Below are 23,349 nucleotides of genomic sequence, written 5' to 3'. Positions count from 1 at the left end.
TCTTTTTACTGTTTCCACAGAATCCTTTGTTGTCCTTTCTTAGCACTCCTCACAATCATTAATCCCTAGGTGAAATCGGTCTTCCCTTCTAGTCTAAGTTGGGCATCTTTTAATCATTTTCACTGAGAAAAATTAGTGCACTAACTCTGGCTCAAGAAAAAGTTGCTTAAACAGAAATGGTAAAGCAGTTAAAAAATTTTAACCAATCTTGGCCCCAAAACACAAAAAAGAACCCCAAATGAGTAATTATCCCATAAGTAAATGAACATTAACTGTTTCTCAATTTTTATGAAAGACATATATCATATACTTGGAAAAGATAAAACTATTTGTATACTTCTCAAGGTTTTAATTTGAAAACTATATGCAGAAAATATTTAATGGCAAAAATCAATTGCTATGAAAGGTGATATTTGTTGCCTGATTCATATGAAGTAGCAAATGCTTTTTGTTTTGTTTTGTTTTTTAACTTTATTGGAATATAATTGCTTTACAATGGTGTGTTCGTTTCTGCTTTATAACAAAGTGAATCAGCTATACATATACATATATCTCCATATCTCCTCCCTCTTGTGTCTCCCTCCCACCCTCCCTATCCCACCCCTCTAGGTGGTCACAAAGCACCGAGCTGATCTCCCTGTGCTATGCAGCTGCTTCCCACTGGCTATCTATTTTACATTTGGTAGGGTATATATGTCCATGCCACTCTTTCACTTTGTCCCAGCTTACCCTTCCCCCTCCCCATGTCCTCAAGTCCATGCTCTATGTCTGCGTCTTTATTCCTGTCCTGCCCCTAGGTTCTTTGGAACCATTTATTTTTTTTTTTTAGATTCCATATATATGTTTTAGCATACATATTTGTTTTTCTCTTTCTGACTTACTTCACTCTGTATGACAGACTCTAGGTCCATCCACCTCACTACAAATAACTCAATTTTGTTTCTTTTTATGGTTCAGTAATATTCCATTGTATATATGTGCCACATCTTCTTTATCCATTCATCTGTTGATGGACACTTAGGTTGCCTCCATGTCCTGGCTATTGTAAATAGAGCTGCAATGAACACTGTGGTGCATGACTCTTTTTGAATTATGGTTTTCTCAGGGTATATGTCCAGTATTCCCGCTGGGTCGTATGGTAGTTCCATTTTTAGTTTTTAAAGGAACCTCCACACTGCTCTCCATAGTGGCTGTATCAATTTACATTCCTACCAACAGTGCAGGAGGGTTCCCTTTTCTCCATACCCTCTCCAGCATTTATTGTTGGAGCAAACGTTTTGAGTTGATTTATTCATGCTATAAATACTTATGTGAAAGCATATCACATCAGCTTTCATCATGATTTTACATTCCAAAAATGATCAAACACCCTTCCACTTCTGAGAGATGTTAATGTTCTAGAAAGCCTGATTAATTTCACCCTGTATATGTAGCTACGACTTAAACATCTTGAACTTGCATAAAGAGTACTAATAGATAAAACCCACAAATGTAAGGCATCTTTAACTATTTCCCATACAGTTGAAATAATCTGCCATAAATTCATGATTTTAAAGAAATAATAAAATGAGTAAGTTGTGCTAGAAAGAATCCCAAGTTTAGTTTGCTGAGCAAACATGCAATGAATTAACTAAGACTCGGTTAATTCTTAAAAGCTAATCTTAAAAAATAAAGTCGGGGGCTTCCCTGGTGGTGCAGTGGTTGAGAGTCTGCCTGCCAATGCAGGGGACGCGGGTTTGAGCCCTGGTCCAGGAAGATCCCACATGCCCTGGAGCAGCTGTGCCAGTGCGCCACAGCTGCTGAGGCTGCGCTCTGGAGCCCGCGAGCCACAACTACTGAGCCCACACGCTACAACTACTGAAGCCCAAGTGCCTAGAGCCCATGCTCTGCAACAAGAAGCCACCGCAATGAGAAGCCTGTGCACCGCAATGAGGAGTGGCCCCCACTCGCTGCAACTACAGAAAGCCCTCACACAGCAACGAAGACCCAACGCAGCCAAAAATAAGTAAATAAAATAAATAAATTTATTTTTTTTAAAAAACTTGGTTTGATTACCTCTCTGTGGCAATACTGGTGGTTTCACCTGTCTTCACTACTTTGCAGCAGAATCCAAGCTAGAAAATTAAAAAGTACAGCACTGAAAATATGCAGATTCTCCCTCAAGTTCTGTGTGTATTTCACATAATTAATGCATTAAGAATATGTATATGCTAAGTGAATATCAATTGCTCAGTGGTAAAGGAGCTTATTTTGTGTCCTTGTATTTAATTCAGTTTAATGAAATTAAATATAACAAACTTTTTTTTTTGGTTAAATTCTCTACTAGGTGCCAGGCTATTAGGTGCAGAGAGAAGGAAAGGAAAATAACACATTACCTTGTCCTTGAGAACTCACTCTCCAGAGAGATTGTTAGTCTACTCCTTCCCAAAAAAAAAGCCAATGTGTACTTTGCCATCTACATTTGATTTTATTTCTCAGATATTATGGACTGACTTGTGTCCATCTCCCAAATTTATATGTTGAAGCTCTAATACCTAGTACATTGATAAGGTCTTTAAAGAAATGATTAAGTTAAAATAAAGCCGCTAGGGTGGACCCTAATCCATTATGGCTGGTGTCTTTGTAAGAAGAGGAATTTTGGACACAAAAGAGATACCAGGGATATACACACACACAGAGAAAGGCAGACATCTTCACGTCAAGGAGAATGGCCCTAGGAGAAACCAACACTGCCATTTCTTGAAATTCTAGCCCCCAGAACTGTGAGAAAATAAATTTCTGTTGTACATGGCACCCAGTCTGTGATATTTTGTTATGGTAGCCCTAGCAAACTAATTTACCAGATTACAACTGATATTTAAAAATGTATACATTTAATATATATTTCAGAATCTACTTTTCACTAGGTTCTCCACAATATAAAAGCAATAAACAAGAAAGTCACCATCTCTGACTTTAACATACACTCAGAGTGGGAATAACTAATACTGCATATGTAATGATAGGTTTGATGAGTGTGAAAAACTTTTGTACAGTTCATTATGAGAACAGACAACAGGAGTCCTAAGTAAAGTTTATCATGAGAGTTTTTCCTTATGGAGTTATTTCAAATCTATTCAAAGTTGTGTTTGGGCTAGCTAAGGAAGATGGCAGAGAAGGAGGAACAGAGGAGAAACCACTGAATCTTTATTAAACTGAAACCTTTATTAAAGTGAAACAGTTGATGCAGACAAACAGGAATCAACTGGTGGGAGACAAAACTGATAGAAAGGTAGGAGTCGAAATAAGAAGAGTTGTGTAGGTCATGTTACCTACATGATAGTCAAATGTCAGAAAAATGTTTTTCAATAGAGCAGAATCGATTGATTTTTTTCTATTTGGTTATATTTTGTTTGTTTTCACAGTTTTGTTGAGGTATGGTTTACATATCAAAAAAATCTCCCTGTAAGGTATTCAGTTTGATGAGTTTTGGCAATTTTATAGAGTCATAAAACCACCACCATAATTGAGATATTGAATGTACCAGATACTCCAAAGAATTCCATCCAGGCCCTTTGTGGTTAATTTTCTCTTCTATTCCTGCACAACCATCTATATCATTTGCTTTGTTTTATCACTATAGGGTTTTTTTTCCCCCTAGAATGTCATATAAATGGAATCATGTAATTTATACATAGTCTATTGTATTTAAATGTTTTCCACATAGTCTGTTTTAAGTATGGATCCAAATTTTGTTTGTTTTCTGATTAACCCACTACGGGATATGTATAGTATACATACAATTAGTATGTCAGTTTACCAAATGATGAGTAGTTGATTGTTTCCAAGTTTTGGCTACCATGAATAATGCTGCTATGAATATTAATGTGTAGTTCTTGATTTGGGCATATGTTTTAGTTTCTCTTGGATAGCTATGATTTCTTTTCCCTTGGATAACTATCTAGGTGCATATTTATATCATAATTAGGTAAAATAATTGACACAAGTTTAAAACTGATTTGATGTAAGAGATTATGACAAGGAAGAAGTCAAATGTAGCTCATAATTTTCTGTCTTGAAAGAATGATTTAACATAATATTGGCATTTTCTGAGATGAAAGAAATTTTTGAAATAGAAAATTATGACTATAGTTTGAAATCCTGAATTTGAGATTCTGTGATGCAGCCAAATGGGGATATCAAATAATGGGTTAAACAAAAACTCTACCGGTAACAAAAGTGTTCTTGGCTAGAAAGTACATATATTGTAATAGTACAGAGACAAATAAAATTCACAATACTGAACAAGATCAGTGGCCAGTCAAGTATGGTCCAAGGGCCAAACTACCTATTTTTGTAAATTAAATGCTGCTTTTTAATTGCTACACCATTGGTTTACACATTGTCTATGCTACTTTCACACTACAATACAGAACTAAGTAATTATGACAAAGACCAGATGATCCACAAAGCCATATTCACTCTCTGGTCATATTTACTCTCTGGTCCTTTACTGAGTAAAGTTTGCTGAGTCCCCGACATAATTATCAAGAGAATATAGAGTTATAAGAAAAGACTGTAAGACAGTGTAGACTAGAGGGATAAGAATATTCTGCATTTAAAAATAAGGCGGAGGGCACAGAAATCTAAACAGAAGATCCAGAAAGTATTCAGATTGTAAGGAAAAAAAAATAGGGAAGTGTTCTGCTGTAAAGTCCATGGACACAGAGTTTTCAAGAAGAATGAGAGATCGACTGAAATCAAGAAATATGAGGTGAATAGAGGGGTGGGATAGGAAGAGTGGGAGGGAGAGAGACGCAAGAGGGAAGAGATATGGGGATATATGTATATGTATAACTGATTCACTTTGTTATAAAGCAGAAACTAACACACCATTGTAAAGCAGTTATACTCCAATAAAGATGTTAAAAACAAAGAAATATGAGGATTGAAAAATAAGTATACGGAAGTCATTGATAAACTTACCAGGGCAATTGTGGTAAAACAATATAAGTCCAATGACGGTGGATAGAATTGGGAAACGGGTATTAGAGCAGGGTATTAAATGTATTCAATTTCTTATGGCATTGGGAAGAAAGATGATTGAGTTGAGGTCTAGAAACTTTTTGCCTATTACCCAGCAGGAGATCAGGGACCATTTGCTGCATTTGCTGTTGTCTAAATGAACCCGAGGATAATGATAATTGCCAACCAGTGCACAATGTACTGCAATACCTGATGGAGAATGTGAGGGGGTTATCAGTAAGCCAAATGTAGATCTTGGTGGGTGAAGTGATGCTGTAGTGGAGGACACTGAGACTATAGTGAAATAACAAAGTGGAAAACAAGAAAGAAAAGTAGACCTTATAGTGTCATCACTCATTCATAAATGCATGATTGGGATAGGAGTGAGGTGCAGAGGGCTTTGACATTTATTACCTATGGTTGGATTTTGGGCAAGTGTCCCCTTTGCCCGGTTTTAATTGGTCATACTACATGAGAATACTTAAAACTTCCCAAAACCTTACTTTATAGTGAATATTAAGTAGTATCACATTTTACAAGGACAAGAAATATCAGCTTTAAATAAGAAATGTTGAAAGAAAGGGCACTAATCCCCACCAAGTTGCAATACATCTGTCTTGAGTGCCCTGTGAAAAATTAAATGGCTCAGAAGAGTAACTATTGATTATTGTGGTTAGAATAAATTCATGCATTTTACCCTACACAGTATCAGACATGATAAAAGTTAATCAGGAAGTCCCACAGTCTAAAGGAATTGATATTCTCACACAAACTTGGTGAATGCTTCCTATTTTATTCTAACTTTGAAAGGAAATGAAGTAAAATTCACTTTTTTATACTACTGTACATCACCGTCCTCCCATTCATGCAGGGTATCTGAATTTGCAAGCATATTGAATCCAGAAACCAAATTTCAATTTCATCACTATTAAAATAAAATGGATTCATTATAGAAATAATAGGATGATGTATTTCTTTCTTTTTTTTTATTACTGGAGTAAAATTGCTTTACAATGTTGTGTTAGTTTCTACTACACAATAAAGTGAATCGGCTATATGTATACCTATATCCCTTCCTTCTTGGACTTCCCTCCCCACCCCCCCACATCCAACCCATCTAGGTCATCACAGAGCACCGCGCTGAGTTCCCTGTGCTATACAGCAGGTTCCCACTAGCTATCTATTTTACACATGGTAGTGTATTTATGTCAAACCTAAACTCCCAATTCATCCCACACTCCCCTTCCCGCCCTGTGTCCACATGTCCGTTCTTCTCAGAGAAAAAAGTCAAAGAAGAATTTAAAACTGTGAAAGTATACACATATTACTAGCTGAGGATGGTTAATTAATATGGCGTAATAGAGGATCCAGTACGATGACTAAACTTAGGGAATAACTGGATCTGAGACTTTAGATACTTAATGGTAAGATACTTAATATTGAGAGATTTACCATCACTTAATGATGAGATACTTAATGGTGAGAAACTGGATGGTAATTCCCTAACATTTTCAACAAATGGTTCTGGAACAATATGTTCCATTGTCAACTCATAGTGTTACATCTGGATCAATGAAACTGACAAAGTACGACAGTCCATAAGAGGCTTGAACACAAGACCTCCTGGGTCTTCTAGAAAAGAACTTATTGGCCTATGGGACATCTTTTCCTGGTTTGGTAACGACTGAGGCTCTTGGCTATGTTCACTTCTCTAGGCAGCCTGTCATCCTGTTTGGAATAATTTCTACTATAATCTTGGTTTGCTGTTGCCTCAGACAGATTAACCAGTTATTCTCACAGCCTCTTAATGTTGCAGTCATTTGAGTACATGATGGGTAGCCTACATTACTCACTCAGGTCCTAAAGGATCAAGAGTTAGAGTTCCTCAACTCTTCAATTCTGGTTCTAGCCCCAAATCCTAGCTCTTTCAGATGTGACCATAGGCAATTATAAGATTTTGCCTGATGGTCTTCACAAGGCCAAGGGAGGAAGATAATTTGCCCTTCCCACACCAGTACATTGCAGTTTCTAGGAGGAGTTGCAGTCAAGAACTCACATCCTTCAGGCCAGCCATGCTCATACACATATCAGCATTCCTAGAGTAAGAATCCCATTCAGAGAACACTTTATACAGTGTCTTGTCTAAGGCACTTTCTCCACTCTGACTCAGTAATTTGTCAATAATGACATTACAAGAAAAAAAAAAAAACAAAACCCTCAGAACAATAGTAGTCAGGAACATAGACAAAAATTAAAAGAAAAAAAAATTCTAACAAGGTATTAAAAAATGGAATGCAACAATCCATATACATGTGTAGATAGGTAGAGAGAGGGAGCGTATATGTATATAGGTTAGTACATATACATATATTCCTATGCCCTGTTGGCTGAGAAAACCTAGAAGCAGTGACACCCCAGGATCAATGAGCACACTTAGCAGAAGATACCAGTTTCTAGTACCATTCGCCAATAAAAGAAATCAGTCAGTGTCCTTGGAGAAATGGCTGACTCTAGGACTGGGGCAGAAAATAAATGAGTTTGGAGCATCTTTCATTGCCAAAGTAAGGAAGTACTTATAAGCGAAAAAGAAACAATGATGGCAGTATGTCAAAGGGACAGAGAAGCCAACCAAAAGAGTTCCAAATAATTAAAACCAGAAATTTTGAGCCACAAAATAAAATAGTATTGCATTATAAACTTTAATATAAAATATATATACCCAGGTGTCCTAAGTGTTATAAATAAATGATTCAATAAATAAATAAATGGGGTACAATAAAAAATTTTCCATATAGAAAATTGCCAAATAATTTGTGTAAATTCTTCACTTTCAAGGAGGTGAAGCATAACTCCTTAAGTGTAGACTGTGAAAATGACTTCATTCCAAAGAGTAGAGTATGAAAAGTATGGAGGGGGGCAAAAAGATTAATTTAACAGTGGAGAAACCTGACAAACTCCACGTTAACATCAGTGGTAATAAGCCATGTTTATGATACATACCTTTGATATAATGTGATAAACAATGATGATTTACTTCTGTGGTTTTCCTCTGTAAGACCCACAACTGCAGTCTATAATGAGAAAAACATCAACAAGTCCAAACTGAGGACCACTCCACAAAATACCTGACCAGCTTTCTTGAAAACTGTTAAGGTCAAGGAAAACAGTGAAAGTCTTTGTCACCATTATAACCGAGAGGATCCTAGGGAGACAGGACTACAAATTCAATATGGTATCTTGGATGGGCTCTTGGAATTGAAAAAGGTAATTAAGTAAAAACTAAGTCAATCTGAATAAATACTGAATTTTAGTTAATAATATATCAATATTAGTTAATTAATGGTAACACATGGACTATTCTAATGTAAGACATTAATAGGAGAATCTGGGTGTGGAGTATATGGAAACTCTTTGTACTATTCCACATTGCCTTTTTGTAATTCTAAATCTATTCTAAATCTATTCCTTCTTCCTGGAAATATGTACAATGCAAGCTATGCTAAGGCTATCCCTGTGGGTTTTCATTATCACTATCAGGGATACAAAATCTAGGTTAACAGATGGTACACCGGGGTGGAGGTAGGAAGAAACTGTGATTGATTGAAAGGAAGTTTACAGATGGATAAGGAAACCAGAAAAGGAAATTATCACTCCATATCTAACTTAGCTTCCCAAAGCAAGATAATGATTTTCTTGGCCATTTCTGTTTGATGTAGTGCTGACTTATGTTCAAAGTTGGAAGAAGCCCAAGATGTCTTTTTCACTGAAAAGGAGAATGTAACTGAAGCCAAATCCTAAGATTTACCCCAAAACAACTTGAATCGTTTGAAGGAAAGACATCAGCCAGTATTTCTTGTTGAATATCCTGATTAACAGTAGTTGAATTGATCACATCTGTAGCATTTCCTTGGTTGTGTTATCATATAGTTTCTTTTATAACCTTAAAAGAAATACTACCTTAGGACTAGACTGTATGCTTTATGCCTGGCAGAGAGCAGCTGGTGCACCATGTGGCCGTGAACCAGGATGACATTTTTTTTAGACAACTGCATGGGTACAAAGCAAAGGGATTTTTACTGCCTGCTCCTCTATCAGATTCTGCTTTGCTCTTAGACCACGTATGAGTATGGAGGGATCATTATAAAAGTGGCTATTGAAACAGCATTAACGTCCGAAATGATGAATGTTGGTGATGTAACAGTTAAAGATCAGTGATAATTTGTTTCTGAAACTTCAGAAAAGATATTTATGCAAAGTCATTTTTGCATATTGATTGAAATGCACCTTGAAACACATCTCTGAATATGATCAGCTAACAATTGCCCAGATGACATATTTGTTGAGGGTGCATATCATTTACTTGAATTTCACCATTACCACAAGTACTCAGCACTTTGATGACTCAGCTATCACTTGCCCCAATGTAGTAAGATGTTCTTAGGGCTTTGGAAACTGGATTTGGTATGGACTGGACATGGAAAGGATTTTTCTGGAGGCTCACCTTGGGTATGATAAGACTTGTTAACTTAGATAGGAACACAAGAGGGAGCTATTTTCAAGGAAACTGGCCATGTTCAAACAGTGCACCTTAAGAGGAAGAAAAAGTCTGATCAAATTAAAAGACAGTTACCAGGTGAACTGGTGTCTCAGGCTATATGACCAGCTTAAAATTGGCAAGTCATCACTGATAAATGTGGGTAAACATTCAACCATTATCATCATGACCACATGTTGAACTGCTAAATTAGGGCAATGGGAATTTGTGCCTCAGAGTCTCGAAAGTTAAGTTATGCTGTTGCTTTGCATGCTACACTGTTGCCTGTCATGAATTCTTTCTTAGTTCTTAAAACTAAGCCACCTTAAAACAGGGTGATGCCTGTTTTGTGCTGTGAGATGGATTGTAAATCTGAACCCAAACCACTGCAGCAGGTTGAACAGGGTGGAGACTATTGCTCCATTAATGGAAATATATCCATGGTCTGTGGATCCAGTAAGATCATCAAATATGATCACTTAGACCTTAATTCATATTGAAGTCTTCCTTTTTTATTTAAGCAAAACCTTTTGAGAACAGTAATATGTATGCTAAAATGTGTATAAATCATAAACGTATACATGAATTACATGAATGAATTTCATGAATTAAACTTTCTGTGCAACCAGCATCCAAATCAAGAAATGTCATCTTGGGCTTCCCTGGTGGAGCAGTGGTTGAGAGTCTGCCTGCCAATGCAGGGGACAGGGGTTCGAGCCCTGGTCTGGAAGGATCCCACATGCCGTGGAGCAACTGGGCCCGTGAGCCACAACTACTGAGCCTGCGCGTCTGGAGCCTGTGCTCCGCAACAGGAGAGGCTGCGACAGTGAGAGGCCCGCGCACCGTGATGAAGAGTGGCCCCCGCTTGCCGCAACTAGAGAAAGCCCTCGCACAGAAACGAAGACCCAACACAGCCAAAAATAAATAAATAAATAAATAAATTTATTAAAAAAGAATCTAGAAAATTACTGACCTTTGTGTGTGATTTTTGTAACTTGTAAAGACAAAATAGACAGTTTTAATGGACCCGTAAAACATTTAAAATGATTATATTGAAACACAATACTTATAAAATTCTATCCAACCAATGTGGAGGTTTTTTCATGCTGTATTTTCTGGCCAGTGTTTAATTAAATTCAAGTTCATTATACTTATATTTCTATCACAGGACTGTAAGTTCCCAGAGCCGATCTGTCTGTCATAAGCTTTTGGTCATTCCAAGATTAGTCTGAATTTATGATCCTAGTAATGATCATTTAATAGTAGGGACAAACAACTATAGGTAATTGTAGTGACACAAAGGAATAGATGTGTTTTAACACAGCTGCATAAATTGCAAACTATAGAAAATTCATAATTTTAAAAAGTTTCAACTCAGAGTCATTTTTTAAAATGTTAAATATCTAATCTAGAAAATAATCGGGGAATAATGTTAATGACTGAAATGTTATGACCTTTATTTATGTCATATCCCTGAAATATTTTTAAACATGATTTTCTTCTGTAGATGGATGCACGAACTCTGTCATTGAAAAGATTGAATGAAACTGACAAGTATACAGGAGGGAGCATATTATAAAAATACAACAAAACTACGTTACTGAATAATACTGAGTTGAAACATTGAAACGATTATTGTCTCTGAGAGCTAAAATCCAGATGATTTGCAGTATCCTATAAATGTATGATGTTGTTGGTTCTATTTATATAATGTACCATTTGACTTACTCTCTTTATGATATTTATATCTCCTTATGGCCAGACTTTTATAAAGCAATTTTTATCAAAGCTGTGAAGAGGTCTTTAACTTTTTCTTTTCAATCATAAACTTTTAAAAGGTGGCAGCATATACAGCGTTGAGTTTTATAAAAGAATCCACAGAGAAAACTGTAATTTTCTCCTATTCGATATATTGTGATAAATTCCAAGGAAAGATATATTCATTCATATTTTTAAAAACTGGCTTATTTTCATTTTTAAGCATTTTTAATGTTACATATACACATTGATTTTAGAAATAAAACAATGACCAAAATGGTTTTCCATACTAAGTAGATGTTATTTTACATATAGCTTTCTGTTCTTACTGAGATCTCCTGAAATTCAACACTGATAAAGTAAATTACAATCAAAGAAAAAAAGATGTAATTAGCACTGTGCAATTTTTCTAACCTCTCATTTGTTTATATACAGCATAACCCTTTTCTTTTTCTTTTGGACACAAAGGGAGAAAATTCTTCCTTCAACTCCTTTCACCAACATTTCAGGTATAGTCAAAACTTTCATAAAGAGAAGCGTTTTTTCTAACAACTCTTTTTATAAAAGAATAATAACAAGAGACAAGTTTGGCTAGGTACCTATGATAATTTAAATAACCCTTTCTCATCTTGGGTACTTTATTACAATGAATGCCTACAACTGTGAATCAATTTCCCAATTGGAAGGAAAATTTTAAAAAAAAACCTAACTGAAAAGGACATTAACAACAAAACCAAACAAAACTAAAACAATCTGGGAAAACATGGTGAAGGCTTTCTTCTAATCCATGCTCAGTCAAGAGCATACATCACACTTCTTAGGGAAAAAGGAGGATCCAAGTTATACTATACAATTTTTCTGACTATTCCCACCCTAAAAGGAAAGACAATGGTTATTTCATCCTACAAACAAATTAGGGTTATATAAAGAAATTCAAAATACCAAAACTCTATGTTTGAATATCATCGTTTAAGAGAAGATATGCTGTCGGTTTCAAAATGACAGCTTCATTTTCTTTCACTCAAATAAATGTGAGTCCATATATAGCTCTGTCTTCAGGCATCTTGAAGCTAAACATTTACGCAGTTTTTCTTAAGTTATGGAGAGAGATAATTAAAATCTTTGGAGAATTTAATAAAATATTTTGGAAGGATACAGCTACCAAGATGTTTTTCTAAGCTATAATTTCTGATGCAGCAGTTATGAAGGTCTCTTTTTATAAATCTGAGAGGGTGTTTGTTTTCTTGCTTTTATTTTTTTTTTTTTTTTTTTTTTTTTTTTTTGCTTTTATTTTTTTAAAATAATAAGTGATTAATTATTTAACGTCATTTGGTATTTAAGAAAAATGCTACCCTGTAGGCAAAAATAACAACAGGACTTATATCTAAAAGACCAAGAAAACATAGCCAAATTCTTCCTTCCCAAACAATAACAACAGCAAAATCCCAAGGTTCACCCTAACGGTCCAGCTTTACCATAACTATTCGTGATGCATTTCCTCTACTGAAATGAATATTTCCATCTATTTATTACAGATACTAAATGTTTAAGAAGCTGGGGTCTTTATTCTAGGATTAAGCTATATGATCATAATTTTTTAAAATATATATTTAAAAAGAAATTGACATGCAGTTATTTAAAATTTAAAAACAATAAAACTACAGTATCAGATAGAACATAGCGCCACATCCCCCAAAATATTTTAAATATTCTCATTTTAACATAAGTTCAGTTTATATTATTTTATATAATGCTTTTAAAATATTTTTAGGAAGTAGCACAATTCACTAGAGAAATCAGGTAATGCAACATAATCATCTCAGTGGAAAGTGTAGTTATTTGTATATAAGTTTCCAAATATTTCTTTCCTGGTTGCACCATGTTCCAGTTTTAGTCACAGTTCATTGAAACTGTAGTGAATGCTGCATTTGTTACAAATGAAACAAAACCAACAAATTTTGGATAATTAAAAACAGTGTCAAAGTTTTATTACAAACATGTTGCCGAAAAGATAACTCTAGAAGTCAATTACAAGATTCTTTTTTCATAAGGATGTTTACAAAAGAGAAACTTTAGATAATGACTGTTAGATTAAAAACAAGGGGCAAATATGTTTGAATAAAATAATAATACATATGGTTGACAGTTACTTGGGTTTGTTGGGTACTAGATTCCCAGAAGTCTTCTTCATACCATTAAATTTATCACAAAATTGCTTAGACATTTTATCAGGAATGCAAAATTCTCCCCCAAAGGAAGTTGTGAATACTGTGAAACATACTATTTCTCTGATCTGATTTGGAAAAAATTTTGTTTGTTTCCAACCTGTAAAGAGAGATTGATAAAATGGCAGGAATCATTAAAGAACTATAGACATCTAAAAGATACATGCAACCCTATGTTCATAGCAGCCCTATTCACAATAGCCAAGACGTGGAAACAATCTAAATGTCCATAGGCAGATGAATGGATAAAGAAGATATGGTACATATATACAATGGAATACTACTCAGCCATAAAAAAGAATGAAATAATGCCATTTGCAGCAACATAGATGCAACTGGAGATTATCATACTAAGTGAAGTAAGTCAGAAAGAGGAAAACAAATACCATATGATTTCACTTATATGTGGAATCTAAAATATGACACAAACGAACCTATCTGTGAAACAGAAACAGAATCACAGACATAGACAACAGACTGGTGGTTGCCAAGGGAGAGGAGAGTGGGGGAGGGATAGAGTGGGAGGTTGGGGTTAGCATATGTAAGCTTTTATATATAGAATGCATAAACAACAAGGTGCTACTGTATAGCACAGAGAACTATATTCAATATCCTGTGATAAGCCATAATGGAAAAGAACATTAAAAAAAAAGAAAATATATATATATATATATATATATATATATATATATATGTATAACTGAATCACTTAGCAGGACAGCAGTAATTAACACAACATTGTAAATCAAGTATCCTTCAAAAAATCAAAAAAAAAAAAGAACTATAGACATCTAAACTCAGATTAAAATTCCTTCTATGTGAACACAGCCCTACTGCTGCATGAGGGACGCTGGAATAGAATGAATTCTGGTACTTACTCCAGTTGCTGCAAATACAAAATCTTCTACAGTAGGAAAAGTGTATTTCAGTTTTACAACTCTGTTCAAATGTCTCTGATAAACCATGAATAAGAAATTATCTTCGCATTTTTAATAATTATACCTCTAGGTATACTGTAATCAAATTGTACAAGCAGCTTTTGATGATTTGGGAATATGATATATACGCCCATCTTTAAAAATTCCAATTTCAAGTTTAAAAGAATAAGGCTCACACTTGAAAGGGCTACAATAAATGTTTCTATTTATGTATTTTTTGTGTGCCAAAATATTAATATTTTGATTTAGATATATTTTGTTGGCCTTCCAATCCAGAGTTATAGTATCCCATTTATTACATTTTGAGGTCAGTTTCCTTTTCTAACGTGGCACAAGAAAATTGGGAAAGGGGAACAATATTTTCCATTCCATTATGATGATTACTGAGATTTCATCGTTGACATGTGAGTGATATGTTGAAAGACAAGTGGGTTCAACCTCGTCAATGCTGGATTTTTTTTTTCCCTTGGCCATGACAGATAGTTCAGCCTATCAAGACATTCAAACTCTCAAACTGGTTGCAAACTTCTACCCTTGATTTTCCATCAAACCCTCCCTATCTTCAACTAACTTCAATATTTCTCTCTTGAATTATTCCAGCTCTATCTCCTTCAAACCCTTGAACCTCTTTCCCTTGATTAGCCTAAACACGCATGGTTCCTCTTCAGGATATCACTGAAATACAAACACCTCATATTCCCCATTCCAACTCTGCCCTGGGCGATGGTCCATATCTCACAACTCAGAGGCTCCACTAGAATTTTGAGATGGGAAATGAATAATGCATCTCTCACTCTTCAACATTTACCAGAGCAAGAACAAAACGTATTAATATTTTAAAGATTCACCTAAACAAAAATTTTGTTTAGCACATATATGCTTTCACTCTATTTTTGAAACACTGGTGACAATCCTAGTTTCTAGTAAATCACAGATTAGAATATGGATTTCTGTACATATGCAAATAGAAGCTTGTCATACTAACATAAAAGAGCGATCACATTCCTTTGAAATTTCTCTATCTATACACATTGTACACATGTACTTGTAAGCTGGGCACAAAAAGAATAGGAGTAGCTGCAATCATATATTTGTTTTATTATTTTCACCCTCAACACTGACCTAATGTATTTTTAATTTTTTTCCTTATGTACACAGAATTCTAATCTGAAGATGATCTTTTGAATGATAGAATTTGGATTATGGTATAAAATAATAGTGTTATTAAAGTTGACAGTGTTTTATGACTTCCCTTAACTCATCATTTTCTGAGCATCCTTAATAAAACAAAAACAAAAACTGGTATATTTATGCCACTGAATTACATAATGCAGGTCATTTCTAATGTTATTTAATAGTGACATTTCTAAAACAAAACAAAGCAAAACCACTTAATTTTATTTTCCAATTTGTACCATTTGAAGTTCTATTTTAAGCTATTAGAATAAATCATAGCTAGAATACACACAACTCTATTTTTATTAGTTCAACCATCTTTCTAACAATCTTTCCAACATTGTAGACTCCACACCTGTATTTCCATGATGATACTGGAAAATATGGATTTCCCACAGACCTCAAAACCTTAATGTTTTTCCCTCCCAAACCTTTTCCTCTTCCACTGTTTCTTTTCTATGTAAATCATATCCACCCTACTCAGTAGAGTTATAAACCTACCTTGCCTGTATTAGCAAACCAATTTCCTTTGTAAACCATTCAATTTAATTGGATCCCCACTCTGTAGCCAGAGAGATCTTTCTAAAATAAAAACCTGATATTATTACTTCTCTGGTTATCTCTTTATACTTTGCAAAGTCTAGCCCAAGGCTTGTAAGAATTGCTTGTAATAATTATGGTAGAGTCTATGATACTGTATTAAATAGACCCCCAAAACAAAAAAACAAACAGTAGTTGAAAAGATAGAAGTATATATCACTAGGTTCTGGTCTAGTCCTTTTTAAGGGAACTTGGTCCCTTTCATTATTCTGTCCAAATATTTCTCAAAGTTTTCCGTTATCTGTATGATTCAAGCAAGTTTCAGAGAGATGTTCCTATTCCAGACTGTGAAAAGTGAAGAAAAGGAATTCTAGGGCCAACAAGTTTGGGTTTAAGGACAATCTGAAATTCTCCATGGACAATCTGAAATTGTCCATCTCTCCTTTCACATTCCATTGACCCAAACTTAGTCTGCAACTGATAGTAAATGAAATGAAAACAATGAAATAGAGTGTGTAAATGGAAAGTCTAGCTAACAGCTGGGAAATTCTCTATAAGGAAGAAGCAGAAAATGGATATTCGAGGATTGTTAGCAGTCTTTACCACACCATCAAATTCAGCTCATCCCTGTTTCTCTCATATTCTGTGTTTCAGCCATTGTGATTCATATGAATTTGCCCTCATTATCTTCACCTTTTTCATTCCTCATGTTGGTCCTCAGAACAATCCTGTTTCCAACTATCAGTTTCTGTTACTTGTAACCAGGGAACACTTTCTAAACCATAGTGTCTCAGAAGGAAAAGCTATGGTCTTTTTTGATTTATGATTTGCTTATATTTGTTTATTTCTTTATTCAAAAGCCCTTTCTTTTTAAATATTTTCCCTTTCAATAATTGAAGTATTTTTAGTTATTGATAATTTTACAAATTATTATCAGAATTAATACATGTGAATGACTTTTATTTTTTCTCAAAGCTAATGAGAATTTTGGTCTATGTTATTCAGTCTCCTATAAGGGCTGGAACATTTTACTTATATCCCTAGATAACCTCTGTTCCAGTTATTCTGGTATTTTTTTCTGGAATGAGCAATTCTAAGATTGGATCTCCATTTTCTGTCTTTCGTAAGTATGTCAGCACTTATCCTATTATCTCTATCCTTTCCATTTGATATTGTCAGAATTTTCCTTTCAATTTTATCTTTCATTATCCAGTTTATGAAGTTTCTAGTAAGATTTAAAGAATTTTTCTCAAAAATATGCCTTCTTATTTCTCTAATAAAATATTTCCAAAGTTCTGCTCTTATTTTGATAATTCAAAGTCACATTCTTCTCTTTTGTTCAGCAGGATTTTGTTCTATAGGCCTCAAACCACAATTTCCTCCTCTTTACTTGTATTCAATTGAGGTTTTTTTTTCTGTGCCATCCCAGTCTTTGCCAATAGATAGGAATCTCTTTCTATTAAACTGCTGCTCAACTTACCTTCTTAAATATACAGGGGGATTAGCAGAATGAAGTCCATAAATTATAGCTCAATACTCAGTGTCCAGCAAACATGGACAATTATAGCTTTCCTTTGCATCTATCTCATCCCTTACAATCCAGTTGCTGGCAACAAAAAGTGGATTATCTAAAACATTAAAATCCTTAATCTTTACTTCTACACAATTCCTTTTTGCTCTCTAGACTTTAACACAATCATTTTTGAGAGGAATATTCTTTCCTGTGTTCAGCATGCCAAGGCTGGTATCTGCTCTCCACTATCTTCCAAGCTACTCCTCCAGACACAGGTATGCGCATACATTCATACACATACACACACACATGAGTACACACACACACTCTCTCTCATACACAAACACATGCACTTACACATGAACTTTCCCTGAGTGTCACAATTTCTCCTAGGACATTTGAGAAAACATTCACAAATGACAACAAGTATTATTGAGTGCAAAACATGTGCTAGGTACCGTTCAAGGTGATTTGAGTAGAGCAAAGAAGATAATAGTCAAAGATCTTTTATCTAATGAATCTCACATTCTAGAGGTCAGATATAAACAATAAACAGCAAAGAAAAGTATAAAGTATGTGAGAAGATAATACACTTTACAGAAACTATAGACTAAGGCATAAGAATTCTGAGGCTTTGTAAATTTGAAGAGGCTGGTCTGTATATCTTGAGAAAGATGGAGCACAAACTGGAAGGATTAGAGAGGTGTACACGCAGATATGGGGTAGGGAACTCTCCAGATGGAGGGGAAGACCAGTGCAAAGATGCTCTGTACATGAGAAATAGCAAGTAGGTCAGTAAGGCTGAAGTGAACAGAGGCAGAGAATAGAAGAGAATAGAAGAGATGATGTCAGAAAGAGAATAGGAGGTTATATTTACTAGAGCCTTCTAGGTACCATAAAGACATTGACTTGATTTTGGGTTCAGCTCTTTGTGCACTGGAGACACATGATCTGACTTATGAATTGGAGTTAACAGTTAGGTGACCTCAGAATGAAGAGAAGTATTTACTTTACTTTTATAAAGAAAAAGGAAATTTGATATGTGTATACGTTTAAGGAATTTTAAGGAAATAGTAAAGATGAGACTAATAAGAACAAAACTATTTCTTGCACCATATATTTTGTAGCTTATTTCAAATTCTGAATTGATTGTACTTTTTCATAGTTCACATAAGCCAAAAAGTTTTTGAAAAATTAGGCTTGTTTTAAAATGACTACTATTATAGGAAATTTTTCTTAGATTTATGAATTCTAAAATACAAAATATGACAGTATATAGCTTCCTTACTTTCAGGCTTGTACTAGTATAGTATTTAAATATATTGCTATTAAGTATGACAGTAACTACTTTTACTTATACTTAAGAGTAGATATCTTGTGTTCTGTGAAATAAAAATGTTTCAAATTTAAAAAAAAATACAAGGTACTGTCAAGGATTGATTTCGTTAGTAGAGAAACAACATGCAGCTCCTCCAATGTTGCATTTTCTAAAACAAAACACAGTGATGTCATTTCTATTATATTAAAATTCCGAGAAAAAAGGTTTTTATTGATAATCTATTTCATGCAAACTTTATTCAAGTTGCAAAATTATCAGATACAATAATAGATATATTATATGTAATGACTTTTAATATAATTGTCAGAAACCTCAGTATGGAAACCTAATACTATATCTAATCCCCTGTTATCCATAGCAGTGAAAAAATTACTAACCAACTAAAAATATCTTGATTTCTCTTATCTCAGAATAATCTTTTTATTCATAAACAGCATGTTATATTAAAAAAAAAAAAAAAGCAAGCAGCTTTTTAAAATAAAATCCCTGTAAAGGTGATGGAGACATTGAAATTACAATTTTTCGGAAAAGGAAAATACTAGGAAATCAAGAAACATTATTATGCCAAATAGAATGAGAAAGCTCAAGTTCACGCCCACGGATTTTAGTGCACCTATAATGACATGACAATGAATTAAGAGAGTTGAAAAAAATACTTCAGTCAAATTTGAATGTTATTTACAGAGGTAAATTGTTTAGTTATGCATTTTTAGCTAAAAATAGATTCTATCCCTGAACTAGAGCTGGCAATACTTGAAAAATAGAGTAGAAGAGAGAAAAAAATTGTAAAGCATATAAAAATATTACAGGTAATCACTACTTTCAAAGAAGGAATGTTTCGTTAATATCAGACATCATTCTTTTTCCTTTTTCTAAAACTAGTATTTCAAGACTGTCAGTAATCTTTCAAAAGCCACTTAACAATCTGTCAAATAACAATGATAGTATACATTTTATTTGACAGACCAAAATTTATTTGTAGGTTTTTAAAAAATCCCAACTATTTACCTTTATATTCTACACACAAGTGTATTTGGATAAATATGATCTAGAAATACAGTTATTCAAAAAGTTTAAATAATTATACTGTTTATGTGTGTAGAGTTTTGGCATAAACTATGATTCAAAATATGTAAATATCTTAACAATGAAAATTTCATAAGGGATCTACCTCACTTATGCATTTTTCCTTATTACATTCTTTGAGGAAGTATTAGCTCTCTTTTTTATATTTCATCTACTTTGATTCTCCACACATTGTAGTTCTTTAACATAAATGCATACATTACAGTTGGTAAACTGTTTAAATTATTGCTTTCCCTATCATAAGGTTAATTGGTTTTTGCAAAAACTTGATTTAATTGTTTAATCAATGACATATTATTTTAAGTGTTCTCAGTGATATTAGTTGATGGTTTTAAAATTTCCAGTTTCCTCATTTACTTAATAATTTCCTGAACATAAACACTTACACAATAATTCTTAGTTAAAAATATAATTAGAAAAAGATTATTTCAAAGTACATGAGCCAAAAGCATATAGTCATCATCTGAATCATTAATCTGTGGAAAGTGGGCTGGGGTAGGAAATAGGTGAGGGAGATTGAGGTACAAACTTTCAGTTACCCAATAAATGAGTCATAGTTATGAAATGTACAGTGTGGGAAATACAGTCAAGAATAATGTAATAGCTTTGTATGGTGACAGACGACAACTAGACTTATTGTGGGAATCAGAGTTTAATCAAGGTAATTCCTTTCCCCCTCAGCGTGTGTGCCTGGGAGCTTCATTAAAAGCTCTTCCCCGCTTACATTGTTGTTTTCCAGTTGGTACTGTCTGCCTCCCATTCTTTGCCTTTCCAGATGGGAGCCATAATTGTGTGTACCCAGTGCCTGCTCCATCACTACATTCTAGGTGTTTGTCCTGGAAAGGGAAGATAATTTGCGGTTTACATTTGTAGTTCTGCAGACTAAAGGAAGCCACATCTGGATCTGATGGCACGCAGAGACAGGGACTCTGAACAATAATCACTGACCAGATGGGACTTTATGTTGTCTTTCTCAGGAAGGAGTGAGAGTGTTCCATGTGCGAAAGCAGAATAAAATAATCTGGTAACTAAAATGTTCTGTCAAAGATGATAAGATGTATTCAAATTACTATCTTCTTGGACACACAACAATCTGACCTTCCAAATCTTTCTTGCAGTTAGGTCAGAGACCATATGATTAAATTCTGACTAGTGGAATATAGGCATATGTAATATAAAACACTTCTAGATTTGGCCCATTGTACAACATTACCCTTCCTTTTTGCCCTTAAGCAGGGACTTTGGATTCTGTGTGTTCCAGATCTATATCTGCACGATGGAATGGCCTGATTCCCAAGTCACCAATGAGGAAGGGCCAGCCTGCACCAGACTGTGATATGAGTAGGAAATAAAACTTTGCTGGGCTAATCCACCGATATTTTGAAGCTTATTTGTTATAATAATACAGCCTACTCTATCCTCTCTAATAAAATTATATAAAATATTGATAAAAATACTAAACAAACAAAAGGACAGCAAATCCTCATGAGAAGATGGTAATAAAAGAAAACTGCTCAAAAAGTTCCATGTAATTGTCTTCTGCTGTCATTAGAACCAAAACCAGGTTTTTTTGGGGTTTTTTTTCTATCTGTGTTTGTTTTGATGAGTGAGAAGAGAAGAGCAGTTTCTGGTTACATGTTAGCAATGGGAGGATATAAATATCAAATAGCCTCTAGCATTGGCAGAGGCTCAGGAGTGCATCCTGAATTGAAGGATTATTCAGTGCCCTTTTATACAAAAGAATAAATCCTTGCAAAGTACTTTCAATTCAATAACTGAAAAAATGTAGAGAGCAAATCCAACAATTGCTATTACCAACAGCCCAGCTGAGCCCTACTTTCTAATGCCACCAGAAAACAGAAAAAGAGATACCAGTAATTCTCCTGCAAAATGAAGGATGAATGGGAAGAGACACAGTGAACCACCATGAGTGGGATGTGAGATGAGAAAGACACGAAGGAAATGCAGAACACATGGCCAAAGATGATACAATAGGAAGGATATATCAAAGTAGCAATCCAAGAAAAAAAAAAAGGAAAAAAAAAGAAAAACAGAGTAAAATAAGACAATAGCAATAATACTGAATATACATCTTAAAGAAATAATTTTAATGAGATACACTCATTTAGATAGAAAAATTCTTATATTTAGATATCCCATATGTACATGCAGAAGAAAGTAAATGAATGGGAAAAAAAGGCCAGAAAAATGTGCGTATAAGAAAGGAGATTATTAATTTTATATCACATTAATTTAAGGAGGAAACATTTGCCCATAAAAACTTAAACTTTCAAATGTTATATAATAGAGTCTATAATGCAGATATAACTGACAAGAAATGTTACATACTAAATAACTTTAATAACAGCAAAACACATAAAGCAAATTAAAATGTGTAAGTAAAAGGCAAAAGACACACAAAAAAAGACTCAATAAATTATCTGTATCTATATCAGAACACTAAAATAAAATAATAGAAGGAGAAAAAAATGAACTAAATAATAAATGTAATGTCTCTAAGCAAATATAAACATTTTAAATTGTGCCATAATTGATATATATATTTTTTCACTGGTATATAGAATTTTAAAAATTGTGGAATGAAGCTAAAAGAGTAATTAAAAAAAAAAGACTTACAACCCTAAAAGCATATATATAAATATAAAATAATATAGGTATATATGTTACATATTCACATATATAATATATATTACACACACACACATATACAGGTATGTGTGTGTGTATACTCCATAAGACGTGATTAGGGGAAATTTTACCAATATTCTGCTGTCATGTCACATATATTTCATGCATCTGATGGAGTCACATGACACTCTAACAATAATTTTTAGCATTTTATTTGTTCACACATAATTTTGCCTCTGAAATTCTTTCAGTGACTAATTTCCTCGTGAAATACATCCTTTATACTTTCCTTTAATGAACTACTGTTAATACTAAATTCTCTGCTTTATTTTACTTGGAAATATTTTATAATATTTTATGATATTAAATATTAAATCATAAATTTTTTTTCCTAGGTATGCATTTTCTCACAATTATTTTAAAATATTTTACTAGTTTCTGGTTTCCATTTTTTTCTTTTAAAACATAATCGGTTAGTCTCATGATTCCTCCTTTTTAGATGCTCATTCTCTTCTTTGTGGCTGATGTTAAAAGATATTAATTTAATGATATTAAATTTCTAGTGTTTTTCATTTACTTTATGAGTT

The 23,349-nt window shown here is 33.9% G+C and overlaps 1 protein-coding gene across 3 annotated transcripts in view; it reads right to left on the bottom strand.

Moving 5' to 3' along the window:
- Positions 1–445: 445 nt before the first annotated feature.
- The window catches only part of LOC309621421 (serine/threonine-protein kinase MARK2-like), a 445,069-nt gene continuing 422,165 nt past the window's right edge, over positions 446–23,349 (bottom strand). For all 3 annotated transcript variants that reach the window (XR_014240002.1, XR_014240003.1, XR_014240004.1), the window contains 2 exons: positions 8,005–8,075; positions 446–2,114 (listed from right to left, as the gene is read on the bottom strand). The gene's annotated coding sequence lies outside the window, so the exon portion shown is untranslated. The remainder of the gene's footprint in view (positions 2,115–8,004; positions 8,076–23,349) is intronic.

The sequence above is a fragment of the Balaenoptera borealis genome, assembly GCF_965194805.1.
Source record: "Balaenoptera borealis genome assembly, contig: HAP1_SCAFFOLD_420, whole genome shotgun sequence".
Classification (NCBI taxonomy): Eukaryota; Metazoa; Chordata; class Mammalia; order Artiodactyla; family Balaenopteridae; genus Balaenoptera; species Balaenoptera borealis.
The sequence above is the reverse complement of the archived record's forward strand: the minus strand, read 5'-3'. Positions and strand labels throughout refer to the sequence as shown.